This window comes from Thermobia domestica, chromosome 16, assembly GCF_964235325.1.
Source record: "Thermobia domestica chromosome 16, izTheDome1.hap1.1, whole genome shotgun sequence".
NCBI lineage: Eukaryota > Metazoa > Arthropoda > Insecta > Zygentoma > Lepismatidae > Thermobia > Thermobia domestica.
This window is the reverse complement of record NC_137469.1, coordinates 86,624,669-86,646,972: the sequence shown is the minus strand read 5'-3', so window position 1 is coordinate 86,646,972 and position 22,304 is coordinate 86,624,669.

Here is a 22,304-nt window from a genome sequence, read left to right as displayed (position 1 = left end):
CCACGGAATCCGTACATTGCCTGACAGATGGGCGAAAGTGGTGGCTAGCGATGGACAATATTTTTCTTAAGGTATTTATGTATTTTGTGTTTGTACTACAGCTTCAATGTGTGCGTACCAACCGCACGAATTAATTCCTAGACCAAATATATAAAACACATACTGGACACATTCTCATGTACTGTACCTGAGAGAACATGATAGGTGTATGCCTGCTATGTAATTGTGTTTACATTTGGCGGGAACTTTTTTTCTCGAATAAAATCGTTATTTTTGCAAAACAAATGTTAATTTTAGCAAAACTAACGTAAACTAACGATAAACTCACGATATGAGTTGGAAGTTTATGAGAATTCAATATGGGCGGGCTAATTCACAGTTGGCGGGAAACTATTTCTCGAATAAAATCATTAGTTTTGCGAAAATTAACGATAGTTTTAGCAAAACTAACGTAAACTAACGATGTGATAGAAAAAAGTTTTGAAATTAATTTGCGGGTGGGGAGCCGTGAAGATGGCCTGCCCAATTATTTGTCGAATAAAATCGTTATTTTTGCAATACTAACGATAGTTTTAGTAAAACTAACGTAAACTAACGATAAACTAACGATGTGAGTTGGAATTTTATAAGAATTCAATATGGGCAGGCTAATTCACATTTGGCGGAAAACTTTATTTCTCGAATAAAATCGTTATTTTTGCGAAACTAACGATAGTTTTAGCAAAACTAACGTAAACTAACGATATGTGTTGGAATTTTATGATAATTCAATATGGGCGGGCTAATTCACCGTTGGCGGGAAACTTTATTTCTTGAATAAAATCGTTATTTTTGCGAAACTAACGATAGTTTTAGTAAAACTAACGTAAACTAACGATAAACTAACGATGTGAGTTGGAATTTTATGAGAATTCAATATGGGCGGGCTAATTCACCGTTGGCGGGAAACTTTATTTCTTGAATAAAATCGTTATTTTTGCGAAACTAACGATAGTTTTAGCAAAACTAACGTAAACTAACGATAAACTAACGATATGAGTTGGAATTTTATGATAATTCAATACGGGTGGGCTAATTCACAGTTGGCGGGAAACTTTATTTCTCGAATAAAATCGTTATTTTTGCGAAACTAACGATAGTTTTAGCAAAACTAACGTAAACTAACGATAAACTAACGATGCGATATGACAAACTTTTGAAATTGGTTTGTGGGCGGGGAACCGTGAAGTTGGCCTGCCCATTTGTTTCTCAAATAAAATCGTTATTTTTGCAAAACTAACGATAATTTTAGCAAAACTAATGTAAACTAACGATAAACTAACGATGTAGATAAAAAAAGAAAAATTTGTTAGGTGGGCGGGGCAACTTCACAGACGTTGGAGCTTCAGGACGTTTTGCTCCCTCTTCGTACGCCACTCGTCTGGTTACTTTTAAACTTCTCGATCCACAATACAAAACACTTTAAAGTGCTGTCCTTACACCACGATATACGTCTATGATGAATTCATATCCCTTCTGCACCTTCTTGTCAGAGAAATTGGATCTCTGGTCATTCTTCCTCCTACTACTAGCAAAAAGAACATGTTTGCATTGTAATAGCCGGAAGCCAAATGAAGTGATAGCAACTAAATTTTACACACGTGACCGCAGTTGTACTAAGCATTATGTGCAGTAGGTAGTACGACGAACTTGAGAGTGTGTTATGGTAAAAGTGTAGATAATCTTTTACTCATCCTTCTACTAACACAGTATACAATTATTTAAACGGTTACAATGTACATACTATTTAATAAAGTTAGAATAAATATCACCACTAAAATGAGTTGTTTAATGGAAAACCATATGAAACATGAAATTATCTTGTACGTTTGTAAATTTAATTGAAGTTGTTAATAATAAGAAAATTTATATTTTATTCTCTAGGTAAACTATATTCTAAGATAAAGCATTTACCGTATTTTGTAAATTAGATCCATTTTAGGAACGGTTTACACGCTGGTCTTGAGTTACTAATAAGATTCCAGAGAAAAAAGAAGTTGTTGTAATACTTCTGAAAGTGATGTTTTATGCTACTAACAGATGAACAATATACACAAACACGAGCATTCAACCCTCCGCTCTTTCTCTCGATAATAAATTGCAGCGCGTGTTTTACAATCAGAATTTCAAATTATGAACTTTGAAGCTGTAATTGAGTGCATCACTTTCCAAATAAAAACCATCTTCTGTGAGACTTTTGTCTTCTCTCTTAGCACACACAAACCAAAATCTGAAAATACGTAAACAAGTATTGCCCACTAAGACTGAAAAGGTTGTTCGTTGTAGCAAGATCAATGTATCTTTGTAATATGAAATTATATGTACTTCTCAGTGGAGTGGATTTATCGTAAATATAGGGGATGACGTTAAGAACTTTTATCTAGATGATTTTCACTAATAATCACAAAAAAATGCAAGTTATTTTTGAAAATACTATTAGCAAGATTCATCATATATAATTAATTCACCTCTTGTTGTAACATATAGGACATAATAAAATCTATAGTTCTTGCGTTCATTTTAGTTTGCAAAAAATCCAAGAAAAAATGTAAAGTTATCTCAAATAAAGCAAGAATGTTACGTTAAACAAAATATGTGATAGGCATGGTGGCATGCAAATAAAGAAACAAAAGCGACTAATAGATAGATAGATATATGCATACGTGTTGTTTCCATTCAAAGGATGACTTACTAGTTATTATTTGACAAAACAGTTACTGGTGACTCAATAATGATTCCATTGATAATGCTTGCCCCATATTGGTGCTAATAATGACTCTTGAAATTAGTGATGCAATGTGCTAAAAGATGCTACTGTCTCCTTCTCATGCTGATGGGTGGTGGTTAAAGAAGTTCTTGTGGAGAGTTATTCTTAGTATGATGGAAATCGGATAGGTGTTCCTTAGTGATGCGAAGAAATCGATGTCTTGTAGCAATGGATCCTGTGACTGATGGAGACATACCAGAAAAAAAAATGAGTGAAAGAATATGATTCCATGAGTGAATAGATCTAAATCTTCGAGGAGCTGTATTCGACAATAAATATTGCTGCCTGTGTTCCGTTTCTTTCATCTTGGCACATTGTACCAATGACTCAATAGATAATGAGAGATGTCTACAAAGAAATGCAAGCGTCAAATCACGAAAGATCTTTTAGATTATCGATTAAGTTGTTTCGTTGATTTGGAGTTAACGTCCCGTTCAGCATCGAGACCATATGAAACGGGGTCTACAGCTTAACATGAAGTATGAACCACACGAGCTTCCACCGAGAATCAAAACTAGACTTTCCGAGACCCCCCCCCAAAAAAATCCGATTTTACAAAATATGGTGTAAGGTGTTTTGTGAGATCTTTTTAAATCTATGCTATAATGTTGTAAGAGGTGTGTCTGCTTAACATATGTCTTCTGCAGTACAGTTGGTTTTATTTGAAATCAAGGGACAAGGATAGGCTTACTTTGCGAATATCTACGATAGGATTTCATATGATTGTTCTAAAACAAATATCGTGTCTTTATTATCTTGCTACATTCAGACATATTCCAGTCTCACAATTCCAATAATTACTTCGAAACTCTTATATGAAATTGTCCATTACTGTTGGGTCTGCTAGACACCAGTATGATCATTGTGTGTCAAAACTAAGTGTGTATTCGTAGGGTTAATATCAGTGAGTAAAAAAGTACAAATAGATTCACAAATATAGTCACTACTTATGTATGAAAACATCAGATAGGCTGCAACTTTAGCTAAAAGTGGAGTCCGGTATAACTCCACTCTTATTCTCATTGAGTTAAAGTTACAATGAACTTCGTGTTAAAGTTACTGTTTCATGCCCTAATAATTACTAAATCGACAAGTATAGAAAATGGGAACACGGTGACTCAGTGATAAAATGCTCATTTCCGGTGCGAAAGGTCCCTGGTTTAATCCTAAGCTTGCTATATAAATGTAATAAACATCATGTCTGCAGTAATTCTCAAGATTATCCCTTTTTCCATTTCTTTCCATTTTATCAGCACTTTGACAAACATTCACTTACACTTAACTACAGGACATAACCTAGAAATGTTAACTTAATGTCATTTCATTTGAGATAGACTTTTCGGTTATTTTCTTCAAATGGAATCAACCAATTGTTTCACTTATTTTGATAAATGATCTTTTTTCTTAGTCTTTCACAGTAAACCAAACATTAGACAAGTTGAACTCAAAAGATTTAAAATGGAGAGCAAAGAATGTAGAAACTGTTTGCTGACATAGACACAACTGCAAGTGAGAACGAAAACGTCAGTAATCTTCAAAATAAGATCCAAAGTGGTTGTATCATGCTGTAGCTTTGTTTGGTGGCAGCGTGTTCTGTCTTTGCATATATATGTGTGTCTGATAGGCAATCTTTTGTGTGTAATCCACTAGAAGAAGAAGAAAAAGTGCTATCACACAAGAAAAGAACGTCACTAGAAAATGAAAGAAAAAGAAAGTAGGGAGAAAAGGCAAATGGTTAATAAAACGAAGAATGAATGAAAGCTGGAACAGATTGAAAGGAAATAGACAGAGGCAGAAAACTAATAAAGTAGAAAAGAGACACACATCCAAAGAAAAGAAAAAAAGACCGATAAAAAGAGGATTTGCAAGGATTTTGCCTCCGTGATTCAACAACAAACTACGAAGAGAAGATCGCAAACAAAACATCAATGAAACGTTTCCTGTGATCCGTATCTAACTCTTCCTTCAATCTCTTTTCCTTTCAGAGATTTCGAACGTCACTTCTGTTTTACATCTACCTGCATATTTGACTGAGAAAGTAGATACAGAAGATCCTACAAAACCAGCAAGACATCGTAGCTACAAGTCAAAGAGTCAAAACTATCTTTCAGTTTAGAAAATAAAATATTTCAGGTACCGAAAGCGAATGTTCGAAAAGTAACGCAATCTTAATATATAGGAACGCACGTCTTCTCTTCAAGTGATGGAAAACAGTATCTATAATGAAAGGTGGCTAGATATGGGATGAGTGGAACTGGTTTGACAAGAGTTTTGACTTCGATGCATACGTAAATGTTCAAAATTCTTCAACATGAAACACAAAAGCTCCACGTGAGCTGCATGACTTGGCTCTGAAATCACAAAAAGTTAATATTCTCATGTCGCATTGCTACATCTTTATCATATTCTTCCAAGATCTAGTAAATACTAGTCAAAATATAGTGATGACGCCAAGAAGTTGATAACACGCTGCCAGTGGACGCATTTTGCAGGTACGTATTGTTTCAATAGAAAGATATAACAGTCGGTATAACTTTTAGGAATGCAATATCTTATTTGAAAGATTCAGTATGATTTAAGGACTTGCCTCCCACAACACTTTTTTTTTTTTTTTTTTTTTTTTGTGGAATTTGTTCAGTTGATACAGAAATTATACCTTTCACCGAGCTTATACAAACACTATTTCGGAATTCCAAATCGAACGTTTGGAACTGTGTTTATATCATCTCAGAGAAAACATTACAAAAGGTAGTCAAGGATATAAATGAGTCTGGTGTAAAGCGTAATACATGGGACATTTTCTGCAGTTCTAAACAAGATACTTCTCTTGTAATGTGAAAATACTTTCTGAACACACATTGTTTACGTTACATACCCAAAAGAAAGGATAGCAACTGAATTTAATGCACCAGGACGCATCATAAAACAAGAGATAGAGTTATTCATGTTAGTTGTATTGCTATTAGTATTATATATAGGAATAGATGTTAATTTAGTTTCACTTTAGTGAGGCAGATGTTATGAGGAAAAGATTAAGTATGATGATTTTCGGGTCGTGAGTGTTTATATGAGTAGTAACGTGTAGGAAACAGAAGAGATTCAACTATTTTCAAAACAACCAGGTGTTTTTGAGTTTATAAATAATTATGAAGTTAGGAATATATGCTATAAAAGCTTTATAAGTTAAATGTGATTAAATATGAAGGTTGAATAGCGTTTAATAATTACGTTGTATGTTACATTGATTGCATTTGTGCTAAAATAAAGATGATGCTAGGCGGTAAATAAATGCTAATTTTTATAGAGCACGCGTCAGGTTTCAGTGGATGAAGTTATTACGTATTGCAAAATATTCGGATATGTTGACTTAATCTTCCGTGAACCTGTTGACGCTAATATTCAAATTTCAAGTTTCTTTATCAACAAATCGATTATAAAATTGAAGTTTTTGCTTAAACACTTATGCTATCGCTTCAGCTATAGCATTTCATCACATTTTCAATTCACCACCACACACTCTCTTTCTTACTTTCAATATTCTTTCATCTCTCCGTGTTTCATTTTGGCGTCCTCATTTCTTTTCTTTCCATTTTCACTGTTTTTTTCATCCTTCTCTCAGCAACCTGCCACAAGTTCATTTCATGAAATTCGCCTATAGATTTTCCCTTCATCTCATGCACACCTCGACATTTCTTTCCATACACACCCTAAGAAGGGGAGAAAGAAAAAGTGTTATTTGAATTGAATTGAATTGAATCAGGGAAGAAAAATATTCTATCTTCTTAAAGACAGGTTTCTTGGAAATGTTTTATTTCAATGGTCGCGTTTATAATATATATATATATACTCTTGATCAAGTTGCATAAATAGCAATAAATTTCTGAGAACGGAGAAGTTTTGATTTCCAAGATTGTGTGTATAATCGGCTGTAAGAAATTCTTTTGTTGGCAACGGATATACTGGAATATGGAGTCATGTACTACTCTCTCTTCTTATTCTTTCTTTTTCTCTCATTTCCTCTTGTCAAGAATATTTCATTCTTCTTTCTTCTTTCTTTCTTTTTCTTACTCTCTCTCTCTTTTAAGCAGATACTCTTTCTTATTATAGTTACTCTTATTTCATTCTTGGTATGTGTTTTCTTCTTCTTTTAGTCTTGAAAGCTAAAATAATGAAAAAAAAACTAACAAGAAAGCTAATCTTCAGAGTTTCTGAATTGAGAACTGAAAACTCAATATTTCTCTTTTATTCTCTTGTTCAAGGAAAAAAAACTACAAAAGAAAAAAAGTTTTTTTTATTTAGTCGAATAGAGTGTAATTGAAACTTTTATAACTTGTTAATTCTTTTCGACAATATATATAATTTCAGTGATACAAGGCCGACCGACTACAACCAAAAATCTCGATTATATATATATATATATATATATATATATATATATATATATATATATATATATATATATATATATATGGTGGAGGAAAAGTTCAAAGAAAAAAGAAAATAGTGTTTCCGAATGTAGTCTTTCAAAAAAAAACTTTTTTTTGTTATTTCATAAGGATACTCAGAGACCTCCTGCAATTGATGTCAAAAACAAAATTTATCTCAAAACTCATTGAATTACATAAACTTTTGGGAATCCAATATTCATCATTCTTTGAGATGAAATCTAAACTGCACCGACACTTAGGTTAAAATACAGTATGTACACCCTCTTCCCAAACAGATGACAGCATTGATTATGGCTGTTTTGAGATGAAGATTTTCAAAGTCCAACTTAGAGTTATCTTTGAAAACAGAAAACCAAAGATGCTAGGTTCGCATCCTCAAGCCAATCTTCGGAAATAAGAAAAGTTGTATAGATGTGCCTTTCTTCCCTTAAGTGTAGTAAGACATTTGGAATTTCATTAAATGTAGAAAAAGTAGTATTCATTGAAATTCATAGTGATACAGTATTCCGCAACTATGCATTTGTATGAGTACATGCTTGTTTTGTCTCCTGCGTTTTTATACATAAAAGAACATTTCCTATGAAAAGAAAGATAGTAAGCATACTTTCCGCATCCATAATAGAATAAAAAGAAGAGGAAACAAACACCAGCATTTGCACATGATTTGAATGTCATTGTCTTGGAAATTCAGTATTACTTCTTCAGAAGAAGATCTGCTGGAGTGTTCATGTTAGCTCAGTGGTACGGTGTGGAACTTCTAATTGCAAGGTGGTAAGTTCGATTCCCGTTTGCGACAAACGTTTTTGTATGTAATGCTATATTTGTCAGTGAATGAATAATTATATAAAATAATTACATTAAATCAGTTGTATATATATAGGCATTTGAAGATATCTGAAGTTTGGTGGGTGTTAACAGAACTATGGTATATTATATGTGAACGTTGTACAAATTAAGCAAAAAGTGTAATGACAGTACATAAGTGCCTGTTGTGTATTTGTATGCAGCTATTTGGCATACAGAAATTATTCTTAATATTCTCATTAAGCATGGGAGTTACTTTGTTAAAAATAGTATTGTAGTCGCTAAATATAAGACATATGCTTCTGGCGTTTATTTAATTCATTGTTCAAGTCTTTCATATATATATATATACTTCATTCCTGTAATGTATGATAACAGTTATGTAGAGTAAACTGAGTAATGTGGTTAGTTCTACTCTCTTGAATTTTTTTTGAATATATCTTCATACTTTACACGTAGACAATCATACGTAATTGTATTTCGGTAAACGCTTCCAAACGAAGATTTTGTATAAAAAAAACTAGTGGTGGATGAATAGGTAGCATTAGGAAGTAATTAATTCAATTACCGAATTCCAGAATGTCGAAAATTCGGAACTTGGGAATTTCAAAATTGTAGAAAGTGAAATAATTCATAATCAAAAATATGAAACATGACATATATAAGAAAACTGTATAATTCCACACTTTTGCTAATTCAGTAATGGATCATCATCATCATCATAGGTATTCTGCCTTTATTGGCAGGTCACTTGCTGCAGCTGAGAAGCTTCCATGCTCCACGGTCCTCCGCTAACCTTTTCGTCTTCGCGTATGATCTTTCTGTTTTAATATCATCCATTAATTGTAGTCTCTTTCACCCCCTCCCTCTCTTTCCCGCCACCATACCCTCTAGGACGTCCCTCATGATACAATCTCTTCTTATGTCCCAACCAGTTTCTCTTCCTCTTCCTAATAATATCTAAAAGTGTTCTTTTCTCACCCACCATTTCTAACACTCTCTCATTCGTTTTCCGCTCAACCCAACTAATTCTTTCCATTCTTCTCCACACCCACATTTCGAAGGCTTCCAGTCGATTTTCGTCACCTTTACGTAATGTCCACGTTTCCGCCCCATACAATACAACACTCCACACGAAGCATTTTATGAGTCTTTTTCTCAACTCTTTGTTCAAGGTCCCACAAAACAGACTTTTCTTTCTTTTAAAGGCTTCTTTCGCCATTCCTATCCTTGCTTTTATTTCACGTTCGCATTTCATGGCATTACTAAGAAAACTACCCAGGTACCGAAAACTATTCACTTGTTCTATTTTCTCCCCCCCTACTTTCATATTTGACACAGACCCCTTCGTTCCAATCACCATGGCTTTTGTCTTTCTAACATTTATCTTCATCCCATATTCCTCAAAGCCCTTTCTCATTTTTTCTAACATTTTATTGATTTTCTTTTCAGATTCCGCAACAAGCGCCATATCGTCTGCAAATCTTATACATCTAATCATTCTACCTCCTACCGAAATGCCATCATCATCATGTAGGCTCTTTTTCACTATTTCTTCTAGATAGACATTAAATAGTGTTGGCGAGAGGCAGCATCCTTGTCGAACTCCCCTTCCAATTGCACTCTCTTCCGTCAATTCTTCCCCTATCCTAACATTTACTTGTTGGTTCATGTATAAGTTTCTTATGAGTCTTCTGTCTTTCCATTTCAACCCTATCTTTGTTAGAACTCCCAACAACAATTCCCAATTCACGCGGTCAAAAGCCTTTTCTAGATCAATAAATACAACATACACCTCTTTCCCTTTTTTCTATAAGCCTTTCACCGATCACCCTTAATAATCCAATAGCATCTCTTGTGCCCTTGCCTCTTCTGAACCCGAACTGCTCTTCCTCAACATCTTTATTTGTTCTTCCATATAACCTTCTGTTCAGTATTCGGAGCAGAATTTTAGCTGCATGAGATATGAGACTAATAGTTCTATAATCCTCACATCTCTTTGGGTTCGATTTCTTAGCCATCGGTATCATGATCGTTTTCAGGAAGTCTCTTGGCCATTCTCCTGTTTCATATATTTCATTGCATAGTCGCCACAATTCTTTCTTTCCCTTGTCTCCTATATTTTTAATGAATTCAATTGGTATGTTATCTATTCCTGTTGCCTTTCCATTCCTAATCTCGGATATAGCCTTTTCAAACTCATCCCGAAGAATACTAAATCCTTTATCATCCTCGCCTACTTCATTTTCCACTTCAACATTTAGGCTACACGGTCTATCCCTACTCTCATATAAGTCTTCAACGTATTCTTTCCACCTTCCTATGACCTCATTTCTCTCGCTGACTACCTTCCCATTCTTATTTTCTACTGCCATCATAATACTCCCTTGTTTCTTCCGAAATTCCATAGATTTCACCTCCTTGTACATTTCCTCATATTTCCCAACTCTTTCTAATTCTTCTATGTCCTCTATGTGAGTAATGGAAGTCAATTTAAATTTGTTCATTGTCGTTTATTGTGTTCAAACATTTGCTACATCGAGACTTCGGGATTCCACATTTTCAAAGGACAGGAGTATCACTGTTATCGTACACCAGAAATTCAAAATCATCTTTCTTCAGAATGGATTTGTAAGACTGTCCACGTTAGTTAACTGGTAGAGGGCAAGATTCCTAATCGTCAGGTCTTGAGTTCAAATCCTACAGAAACGTTTTCTTTATTAGTAGAGTTACACAAAAATATGATCCAAGGAGTAGCTGCTACGAGAAAGATGTTCAGAAAAATTTAGGTAGCCCTGAAAGGGATTGTTTTAGGGCCATCAGAAAGAAAGTTCCAGAATGATGAGTTAAAGACACACACAAATGAGTTTCGTTTCACAGCATGAAAGTATGATAGACATTCAAACTATAGCAAATCAATACTCAAACTTCAAGTAGTATATCTATATTTACTGGTTGCAATAGATTAATAAGATCACAAACGAAACCTATTCATCAGATGCTGAATTCATATCAAAAAGCCATTATCCGCAATGCCTTAGAGCAGCGTTTCCCAACCTTTTTCAACTTGCAGCACACTATGGGTGTAACTTGAATTCTCGCGGCACACTTATAGATTTTATTATATTTAAATATAAAATACCATGATATCTTTCTCTGTGATTACTGATCTCCTCACAAAGAAAGCTCGATCACTGGTTTTCCACCATGGTAAATTATTATGCTTATTTTTCATTCTGATTTAAAAATAGAAAACAATTGCAATGAAATATTGGACTTAGGTTTTTAAAAGTACGCTTTCTTTTTCGAAAACTGCATCCAAACTTTCACTAACAAGGAAAATTACTAAATAACGAACGAACAAACAAATCTCTTTTACTTTTTAAAACACAAATGTAGACAATTTGTATGTATGTTTTGTTTTGTCGAAAGAATTGAATGTTTTAAAAATTTGAAGTTACGAAATAGTCTGCAACAATAAAGAAGCAATAATGGTCATAACGTCATAACTAAGGCCCGGATTTTTATGTAGTATAAAGTACCGAAATATGTACATAAATATGTAACAAAAATCAATGAAATATGTAAGAAATATGTTAAAAATATGTAAAAATATTTTTCGTGTTTATTTTGTGTCTGTGCTATTTTCTTAGCTAATAAATATACTGTAACATATTTATGTAATAAAAGCTTTACAAGTGTAAATATCTTCCTACAGATACGTACAAATTTTCAGGAGAAACAAATGAAAATATGTATCAAGAAAGTAAAAAATCACATTATTGAACATACAAACATAAAAAAAATATTTATTTAAACAAAAGGCACTTACTTTTGGGACGAACAATGAACCAGTAAATAATTTTACGCAGTGGAAAATCTTTGTCACTAACTTGTCACTGATAGTTCAAATTTTCACTAAGAACAAATAAAATTGTCTCGTGGAGAAATGAAAACCACATTATTGCATAGCAAAAGAGAAAAAAAAAATATTTAAGAGAAAGAATGCGTACCTTTGGAACTTTCAAATTTATAACTGCGCGTTTGAAAACTTCACTAACTTTCGATAGATACGTTCAGGCTTTAACAAGGAACAAATATAATTTGTAAATACATTATTAAAAACACATTATTGTATATCAAAATAGAAAAAATCTTCAAAACAAAAAGCGCTTACTTTCCAGACGAAAAATAAATCACTAAATATTTATCTAATGAACTGCGTATTCAATCACTTCGTGTCACTAATTTGACACAAATACGTTCAAATTTTTAAAAAAAGAATGAAATTGTCTAGTAGGGAAATGAAAATCACATTATTGAATATCGAAATAGAAAAAAATATTATTTAAAATAACGGGCGCTTACTTTCGGAGCGCACCATGAACACTAAGTATTTTATATGATGGTATTCGAAAAATTCACTAACTTGTCACAGATACTTCAAGCTTTCACTGGTAACAAATGAAATTGTCTAACAGAAAAATGAAAACCACATTATTGAATATCGAAATAGAAAAAAAAATATATTATTTAAAATAACGAGCGCTTACTTTCGGAGCGCACCATGAACACTAAGTATTTTATATGATGCTTTCGAAAAATTCACTAACTTGTCACAGATACTTCAAGCTTTCACTGGTAACAAATGAAATTGTCTCACAGAAAAATGAAAACCACATTACTGTATATGATGAGAAAAAAATCTTTGAAAAAAGGCGCTTACTTTTCTGATGCACAATGATCTACTACATACTTTCCCAGGTGTTCATGAGTTAAAGAGAGTCGTTGGTCAGTCAGGATCCTTTTATAGGCTAAGAAAGACCTCTCCACGTCGCATTAAGTGACAGGCGGGAACTTCAACAAATGACATTTTCCAGGGCTGATTTCCTCAGGGGCCTCCCTTTCTTCTCCATCCAATATCCTGCATGGAGTCCTCAATGTTAGGTATCCTGGATTCCTCTTCAAAACTGACTGGAACTTCCGGGCAATTTTCGCACCTGTTTCTCCCTGCTCAATGTTGAGTTTCTTCTCCTCATCATCCATTGTTGTCATCGCTTCTTTCAAAGTAATTCCTGAAGTTTCTAGTTTCTCGATAACGTTTGCAATCCACCCGAAATTACTTGCAATGTATGCTAGTGAACATTGAACAACATGATTTTTGAACGCACTTTGAGAATCACGCACTGGTGCACTGCGCTCTGCAGGAAATGTGGTGACAGCTGACTTTCCAACATCAAAATTTTCATTGTAGAAGTTAACAGCCTGTATCCAGGTGTCAGTACAGGCTGCGGTGGTAGCGACACATTTGGTAGCATATTGTTGTAGCACTGCACACGACCAGGGGCTTTCACAAAAACTTTCTTAGTAGAAGACACAAGCTCATTGACTTCAGGGAAGTTGATCCGCACTTCCTTTGCTACACGATGTAATCCATGGACCAAACAGCACATATGAATGAGGTTTGGGTAGAACACTTTAAGCGCATCGGGAGCTTTTAACGTGTACGCCGCAGCATCAGAACACATCAGAGCACATTTTTTGCAGGAACACTTTGTGGCCACAACACTCTCGGTCCATCATTTACGAAACGTGCAACTTTGGAATGGTTTGCTTTGTCCAAAACTTTTGAACAGATCAGGAATGGTCGTGATGAAGAATCAGGGTCAAGCTTTCCTACCACCAGATTGGCAACGAAACGTCCTAATACGTCTGTAGTTTCATCCGCCGCAAACCATATATGCGAATCACCAGTTTCAGCTCGAATATGTTTGATAGTATCTTCATAACACACATCCAAATAATTCTTGCGGATAGTAGATTCGTCAGGAATGTGTCTCTTGCAATATTTTTCCAAAAAAGAACGCGAACTGTAGGTCTTTCAATTTTCACCACGGTATGTCTGCTGCTATGAATGCATTGACAAAGTCTTTGTAAAATTAACTGCTGTTTTTAGATGCTGGTTTTGTTTGGGTTAAAGGTTTTTGCTTTGCGGCACGCTGTAACACCTTGTTTTTCATGTGAGTAGCTATTTTCATGTGCCTATTCAATTGCGACATAATTGAACAGCCCACTTTCTTATCGCATACTTGACAAAAACAATTTTACCGTCTGTGGTATAAGCGTCATCCACGATTTCAATTTTGACGCTATCCACGATTTCAATTTTGACGCTAAAGAGGAAGCCATCATTGTAAACAAGAAACTGACTCGGTCACAAGCGTGCACACTAACAAACAAGTCGCGAAACTGGATCCTTTTCCTAAGTGTTTGAAGGAAGAAGTGGCGGAGTAGCCATCGAGTCATACAAAAGCGATTTTTTATTCGATTTAAGAAACAAGTGATAAAGCCTAGGCGCTCCAAGGACCTCCCTCTCACCTCCACCCCCACCTGTAGAGGTTGCACATACAAAAAAAAAAAAAAAAGGTGAGAATGCCAGCCAACTGTGTGCGTTTTAGTTTGCAAGTAGACGCCACTCGGATGTGTGCCGACAAAACAAAGGCGATAAGCACAAATATCCTTATATTGTTTTCTTTCTTTATATATAAAAGAACAGATCTTTTTTTTTTCAGGATGGGGAGCGATAACTGACGACGTTTCTTTGCATATTGTAGAGTGCACGATGTTTTAACCCAGCTTTCCCGCAATGCAAATCGGTTGAACAAAGTGAGAAAAAAATACAGATAATAAAATAAAGTACTTTTTGAGTTATTGTTCCATATAAGGCCTTTGCGTATTATTTAAACAAAATTAGCGAAAAGGAGCAAGGAAACTGAATTTATGTAAAAATATGTACAGTAGACGGAAAATATGTAACCGACTTCAAAATATGTAAAAATATGTAACGTGATTTTGGTTTATATGGCTCCTTACTTCGTAATTTGCGAACATTTCATATTTTCACTAGCGTACATACAAAGGAAAAAATATGTAAAAACATAAAAATCCGGGCCTTAGTCATAACAATGATAACGAATACCTTTTTCAATATTAAAAATGTACAGAAAAGTAACGCGGCATGAAACTTAAAATTGTAGATTCATATTAGAGGTTCATAGTAATGTGAAATACAAATATACATTTTTCCTTATGTTCTGTAATTTAATTGCTATAGAATTAATAATTTTGATTCGATTTACTCACGGCACACCAGTGTGCCGCGGCATACCGGTTGGGAAATGCTGCCTTAGAGTTTTGGTCTATGATAAAGTTTGAAACAAAAATTATTAATTTGAACCACTTCCGGTTTAAATAGTTAAGGAAATAAACAGAACCTGCACTTAGGAAGCTGAATCGATTGGAGAAACAACATTTGACAATCAATCGTTTCTGCTCTACGGAAATCAGTATTGAAACTGAAAGTAGTAGTAAATTTATACTGATTCTTGTTTCGGTAGAGTAGTTGCGGGCTGTGATGGTAGGTTTTCTTGACACTGAATAGACACGAAGAGATTCTTTAGAACTAGATCCGAAAAGACAGCGAGAAACCAGGAAACATCTTCGTATAAGGTAGTGTAACGAAAACGTATATTTATATATATATATATATATATATATATATATATATATATATTGCTTCAAAACATTTTCTTCTTACCTAAGCGTCAGTTCTCAATACTAGGCGCCATAATAACACAAATCCAACATAATGCACAGGCTTAAATACTTTTCCCTTAAATTACCTAGGTCTCAGACATATTTCCAGTAGTCATACAGACTAAAGTATATACGTTTGTATACCATTCTGCTCCTGGTATACAAACATATGTGAAATTTGTTTCCCGCTCCTGCATCCGACGATAATCGTTCTGGTGATCTGTCCCTCCTCAAACGAACCTTTCGGATCCGCTAGTGCATCGAAGGCAACTTAATGATAAAATTCAGGCTAAACTTTCCTGTAGTTTTCAACGAAATACGAATATTTTTTATGAAGCTGAAACATAAATCGTTCATTGCCAATAAATGAGTGGGTTGGAGGAACACAATGTTATGTCATATTTTCCAACTTTTCGAGTAGACTGGTAAAGAAAGTTGACCATTCCCATCCAATTTACGTACAATGACATATAGCACATAAGCTTCTCCTGCCATCTTCAGGTCCATTTCCAAAATTAAACTACTTATATACTGTTCTGTGGTTTGATGCCAACCCATTCCACCCAATAACTTAATTTCACTGAAAGTGACGCATACCATTATGTTCGCCCGAGCTGCTCAAATATAGATGGATTTAGTTCTGCTAGAACAAATAGTTTACTTATTTAACATTGTTTAACATTGTTCTTTACTTATTTAAAGAAACAAAGTTAAATAGAAGATTGTATCCAGGGGCGTATCCATGGGAAAGCGATCGGGGCAATCGCCCCCCCCCCCAGAAGAGGCAACTTTCTTATTTATATATAAATAAAACCCATCTCAGAAATTGGAACTCTTAACAGTAACTCTAAGTAGAAGTATTACAACCCACCGCCCCCCAGAAGCCCGTCCTGGATCCACCCCTGATTGTATCTATTGTTTGTCTGCCAGAAACGCATAAGTATCAAGAAGTTACAAATAAAACAAATATGGTCATCTAACGAAAAATTTACATGACAAATTCTAATATAACATTAATGATAAAGAACCTTGTCGAAAGCTTTCTCTCCTGAACTGTTTTAAGCAAAGAGTACTCATCACTCGCTGTGATCACTAACCGTATGAGAAATGTCAGACAACTTTTCGAGACTCGTCGGTCTCTCATATACGCTAATCTATCAGAAAATACAATAGGGCTCACTCTCATATTCCGTTAAAAAGAAAGAATTAAAAAAAAAAAGGCTCTTATCCCTTCTCTTTGTCTAACGTACGGAACCTTTTAAAATTTTCAATCTAAAATCGCAGATCGTTGAAAATCTGGCAACCTTTGCATATTTCCCACGTGAGAGCATTACAGAGAGAGAGAAGAGGTGAAGAAGAAAACTGGGTTTTTGTGTGAGGTCTGTAACCAGCTGGAGATCAATTCGAAAATATCCTAGGCACTGCTCTACTACCATACCATCTAGATTTAATCAGGAAAAGGGAGTTTGATATACGCTCTGTGGTTTGCTGATGTTAAAATTAAACATTTAGTTAGACAAAAGGGCTGGCGAAGGGAGATCGTATTCATCATCAGCTCATTCCCCCCCTCTACGTCTGCTCTAGTAACCATGAAAGAAAAAGAGGGAGAGTTTTAGTGCAAAAGGTGAATTTTGCTTCCTCTAAAAGACGCCATCTTTTAATCGTTTAAGCATACGACACACGGTGTGAAAGAGACAGAGAGAGCAACAGACGATTAATAGAAACCGTCATGAGAAACACGTGTTGCAAACAGAAACTTCAAATCTCATGATTTATTACGACAGAAAAGGGAAACCTTTGTATAACATCCAACGATAAAGCACCTAAACAAGGGTATGCCCTCTTTTAGTGTGGTTATATATGTGTCACGTTCAATTAATGTTGTGTAAATAGTTGCGGATTCTAGTTAATTACTTAGATTTATGCAGAGCAACGTGTATATTCGGAGAGACAGCATATACCATTCCTAAGTAGTATACATTTGCTTAGAGTTATATGTATAAAATGTTTAACATGTTTCGTACGATGTACAGTAAGTTGAAATTGTCGATGTCCTGTTCCTACACACTTATTCTGAAATGTTCATGAAATTTTTAAACTAAAGACTAAAAACGTTGATTTTCTTCTGATTGCAGATATCGTCAAAGGGACATTGTGTAACATACTCTGCCATACTACAAAATTAACAGTATTGCAAGACCAACATAAAATTTGATTTTTTTCAAACGACACTACGTTAAATTATTACATATTTCAAATTACATGTAAAATGAAAACTTACGATACCACTCTTATTCCGTCTTACAAACCAAGGACGTCACATATATCCAAGAGTGGCTCCGCGTAGCGTAGTCACTACCACTCTCGCCTTAGGTGCGAGGGGTCCCGGGTTCGAAATGAAATCTTTACTTTTACGTACCACGATTATTCCGGTTAGGTTAAAGAAGACGGTAACGATGAGAAATGAATGAAATGGTGGAATGAAGAAAGTGGGAGGAAACGGGAGAACCCTGAGAAAACCCACGCACACGGTGTTTGTATACCACAAAGTGAATTTTGCGCGAGCTGGGGTAGAACCAGGGACTCCAAGCACCAGACTTGAACGCTCTACCACTGAGCCACCGCGGCCCCTCTCCTGGGTTTGATTTCCGGTGAGGATATTTGATCGAATGGGTGTAACAGCTTTTTCAGGCCATCCGACCCGAGTGAAGTTTTCCTCATTTACACCAGGCAAATGACGGGATGGAACCTATCATAATAATCCCAGGCCGCGTCCTTTGTTCCCTCCTCCCCCATTTCCCCGGGCAGTGTGATCGTCGACGAACGTCATCTCTCATATGCGAGACGAGCCGATGGTCATAAATACTGAAAGCCCAGAAATCTAATTTCTAATCCTAATCCTAAATATTCAAGATTTGCAGCCTGCTACAATAGTAATATAGCACGAGTGAGACTTATTGTGGCTATGCACATCGAAAGCACCGTACTGTTTAATACTATGTACATAGTGTCGAATTTCTAATAAATAGAAACGAAGCTACGAGTGATAAAAGGATCGCTTTATTCAAAAGGTGTTATTTCGAAAAAAGTGCTTAATTAAAATCACATCCAATCACAGAGAAAGCTTTCGAGAAACGTAAAGATCATAATTCCTACACCGTTTCTGAGATTTAATTAATATCATAAAAGCTTGCAACACTGCTTAAAATTATGTACAATGTCTGTTCCGAAAATAATGCTCCCATTTTTATTTTAAGAAATTTAGTGAACCGATTCATACAATTACTCAATATTCTTCGAAATACATCCCTCCTGCTACAACACCCTTGTTCCAAGGAGATTTCCATGTTTTATATGCGTCCTACAAGTCCGTCATAGGGATGTCCTTTAGTAACCTCGTCGTAGCCGGTTCCCAAATGCTGTCCTTTGAAGGATTTTGTAATCTTCGGGAACAAAAAGAAGTCGGGTAGGGACAAATCAGGACTGTAAGGCGGCTGGGAGAGCGTTGAGATCCGACCTTGGTCAGATAGTCGGTCGTCATAAAGGCGGTGTGGCTGGGAGCATTGTCATGGTGCAGCTTCCAGGACTTCTTGATCTCGCGCCTTACGCGGTTGACCCGCTGATTTATCCTTGTCAGTACTTTGAATCAGAATTTGGCGTTGACTGGTTGGCTAGGTGGAACAAATTCAAAATGTACCAGTCCCTTGGAATCGAAAAAAAAAAAAAGCTTCACTTTTATCTTCGATTTTATGCCACCTTTTGCACTGTGAACACAACATGCACTCCGCACCAAAAGCCTTCTGAAGCAACTCAAAAGTCTCCGACGGCGTTTACTCAAGTTTGAAATAAAACTTTATCGCGTATCCCTGCTCGAGAGATTTTCCATCTTGATTTCGACCGAGCGCTCACACAAGGGTTCACTGAAATAGGCACTGTAACTCTTTAGAAGCTCGGAGCCGACTAGCGCTGGTCGCGTTGTGTTCCCAAGACTCCACCACCCTTCCATGCAAGTGGCAACGATTTGCGACGGATAGTCGCAGCAGAAGAAAATGGGACGCATTAATTTCGGTACAGGCCTTGCACTATCGATAAGTTGTAATTACAACCACAAAATAATCTAATGCTGTAATGTTATTGAAGTAAAGGAAATATCAATTTTGAAAATAATCCTACTAATATGCCATCTTAAGCAGTGTAGCAATTTCTACCCATGTTTTTCATATCTCCGGAACGGTTTGAGACACTTCCATTTGCTATATGATCTTTACTTTTTTATATTTTATTTATTTATTTATTTATTTATTTGAAAATCATCTGTGTGATTGGATGTGATACTTACCTCAGCAGCTCTCCCTGCTGGTCTAGTGACTAGTGTGCGTGCTTTTGGTTCATTGGTTCCGGGTTTGGTTCCTGGTGCAAGAGACCAAAAATTTAATTTCAGTCATTCACTTTCATTAAGTATACGTAGGCCCTATCCGTCTGCTTTATCCCTAAAAGGCATAACCGTAGGACCACTAAACTAAAAATTTATTTCCACTTTTTAAATCAAAGCGTTTTTTTCGGAAAAAAGAATTCAAATTTTCAATGTCCTTTGATTTTCCTTCTATTTATTCGAATTCCATTACATTATGACTGTAATATGCAATACTATGGTATTACAGTACAGCTGCGAATTCACTCGTCTATCTCACTTCTGTTGTTATAACTATTCTAGAACCTCCAAAATGTATATGTTTGATATACTGTAGCACTCCAAGTTTGTGACAGTTATCAATTAATGTGGTATTGTGAGTGTTACTTTAACACACAGATATGAAATATGCATTATAGGTAGAATTTTCACAAGAAGTTTCATCATAAGGTAGAATTTCATGGAGTAATCTTGTTCCTCTTTGGTCTTGGTACTATAAGTGCGAAAAACGGAGTAGCTAAGTGATGTAAACTTGCTTAAATAGCTGTATGTTCTTTCAGTGAAGTTCCGGGATCGTGACTTTCTGGAGTATCTTCTGACGAAATTTTGATGGCGGATTTCTTTGATATCTTCTTCGGACGTAAGTCTCTGGCAAACTCCTGAGGGTAGGTAGTGACAAGAAGCGTATGGTAAGTAGTCTCGGAAGGTTTGACAGCTGGTTTTCTTCCCTGTTCCAACGCAATGATTAATTGTATGCAGACACACTCCATGTAATTCGCATGATAAGCGTCCTTCAATTTACCCAATAATAGGGTGATGTTCCATGCTCTCGTCACATTCATACGTCTAGTACACATTTGGACATATAGCGCACTCTGGTTTTGTTTGACACATAGTTTGGTAATTACTAAGCACTGGCATAGGAAACATTATAAATACTGGTGTATTTTGTAAGGTTTAATACAAACTTTAAAATGAAGAAGTAGATCATCTTTGTAAATCCTGGTTGTATGAAAAGGCTTCCATAATATTACCAAAATTAGAGAAAACAGGAATTTGTCTTCCCGCACTTCCCGACTTACTCTGGTCATCTGGATCCCTTTCTCTACAGGGTAGTCCTTAGTTAGGTGATAATTATGCATTTCTGTGTAGAGGTGTTTATAAGCAAGTTGCGAATAACCACCTTGAGGATTGCGTATGATTTCTTTATCTCTTTCGCGAATTGAAGTTGGTTGTATGTACAGAGACTCTGGACAGTTTAAAAGTCCTCTTCAGATAGCCTTTCATAAGAAGAAACGTGGAAGTCTGTTAACATTTCTGGAAAAGTAATTGAGTAAACTCATAGCTTTAGTCACGAGAACAATAATAAATATAAATCAAAGTTCAAGAAAAAGGAGGTTTCGGTAGTGGCGTCAGTAATTTAACCGCTCTATATATGATCTTATTTTGCATTAGCTAAGGCACTGTATTGATCAGAGATGGAAAGTGGAATAGCCGGTTTAAAGATTGTGGGTTTGCTAGTGTTCCTGGCGGGCTAAAATAGTTCTTAAGTTGCAATCGTTACACTAGGAGGATCTTGCGCTGTTTGCTGGGCCGAAGAGTGTTTGAGCAACATCGTGGGGAAAGCAGCCGGTGAAGAAGGCGACGTGGCTAACTGGCTCTGCAAACAGCTGGTTCAAGGTGACATTTCATGGATGACATCGGCACTAATCCCACGTCTTTTACCATATTCAAGAAGTTGCACTTGATGTGCAAGATTTTCGTTGCGACTGTGTGTACGAAACCTCTGTATGGAAAACCTCTAGTGGATAATTTATGTAAACGGAAGTTGGAGATACATACTTCGAAAAAGTAGTTCTGATTTTTTTCTCAAATCCCGGAAACAGAGCATTGCTGATTGTAACTCTGGAAAATTTCTATCCGTGAGCGACATATTGTTCGGAGTAACAATAAAATGCGTCCTCTCACTATAGACTCAGTTTATCTATCTGCGTATAAAAATGCGTTTAAAATGATATGTTTGCGCAATTCTGTGTAATATAAAGCCAAACCTTTCACACCCACACAACTGTAAGCAAAGAAAACCCTCCAATTCTTGAATGGCTCGAAGACAGCACTTACAGCAGTATCGTGCAGTCGATTACACCGCTGTGGTCCCCATCAATTTGGAATTAAGACCAGTTACTCGGTGGCTTATGCTGCCTTTCTGCTCAAAATCCGAATACATACCGTCGTAGTA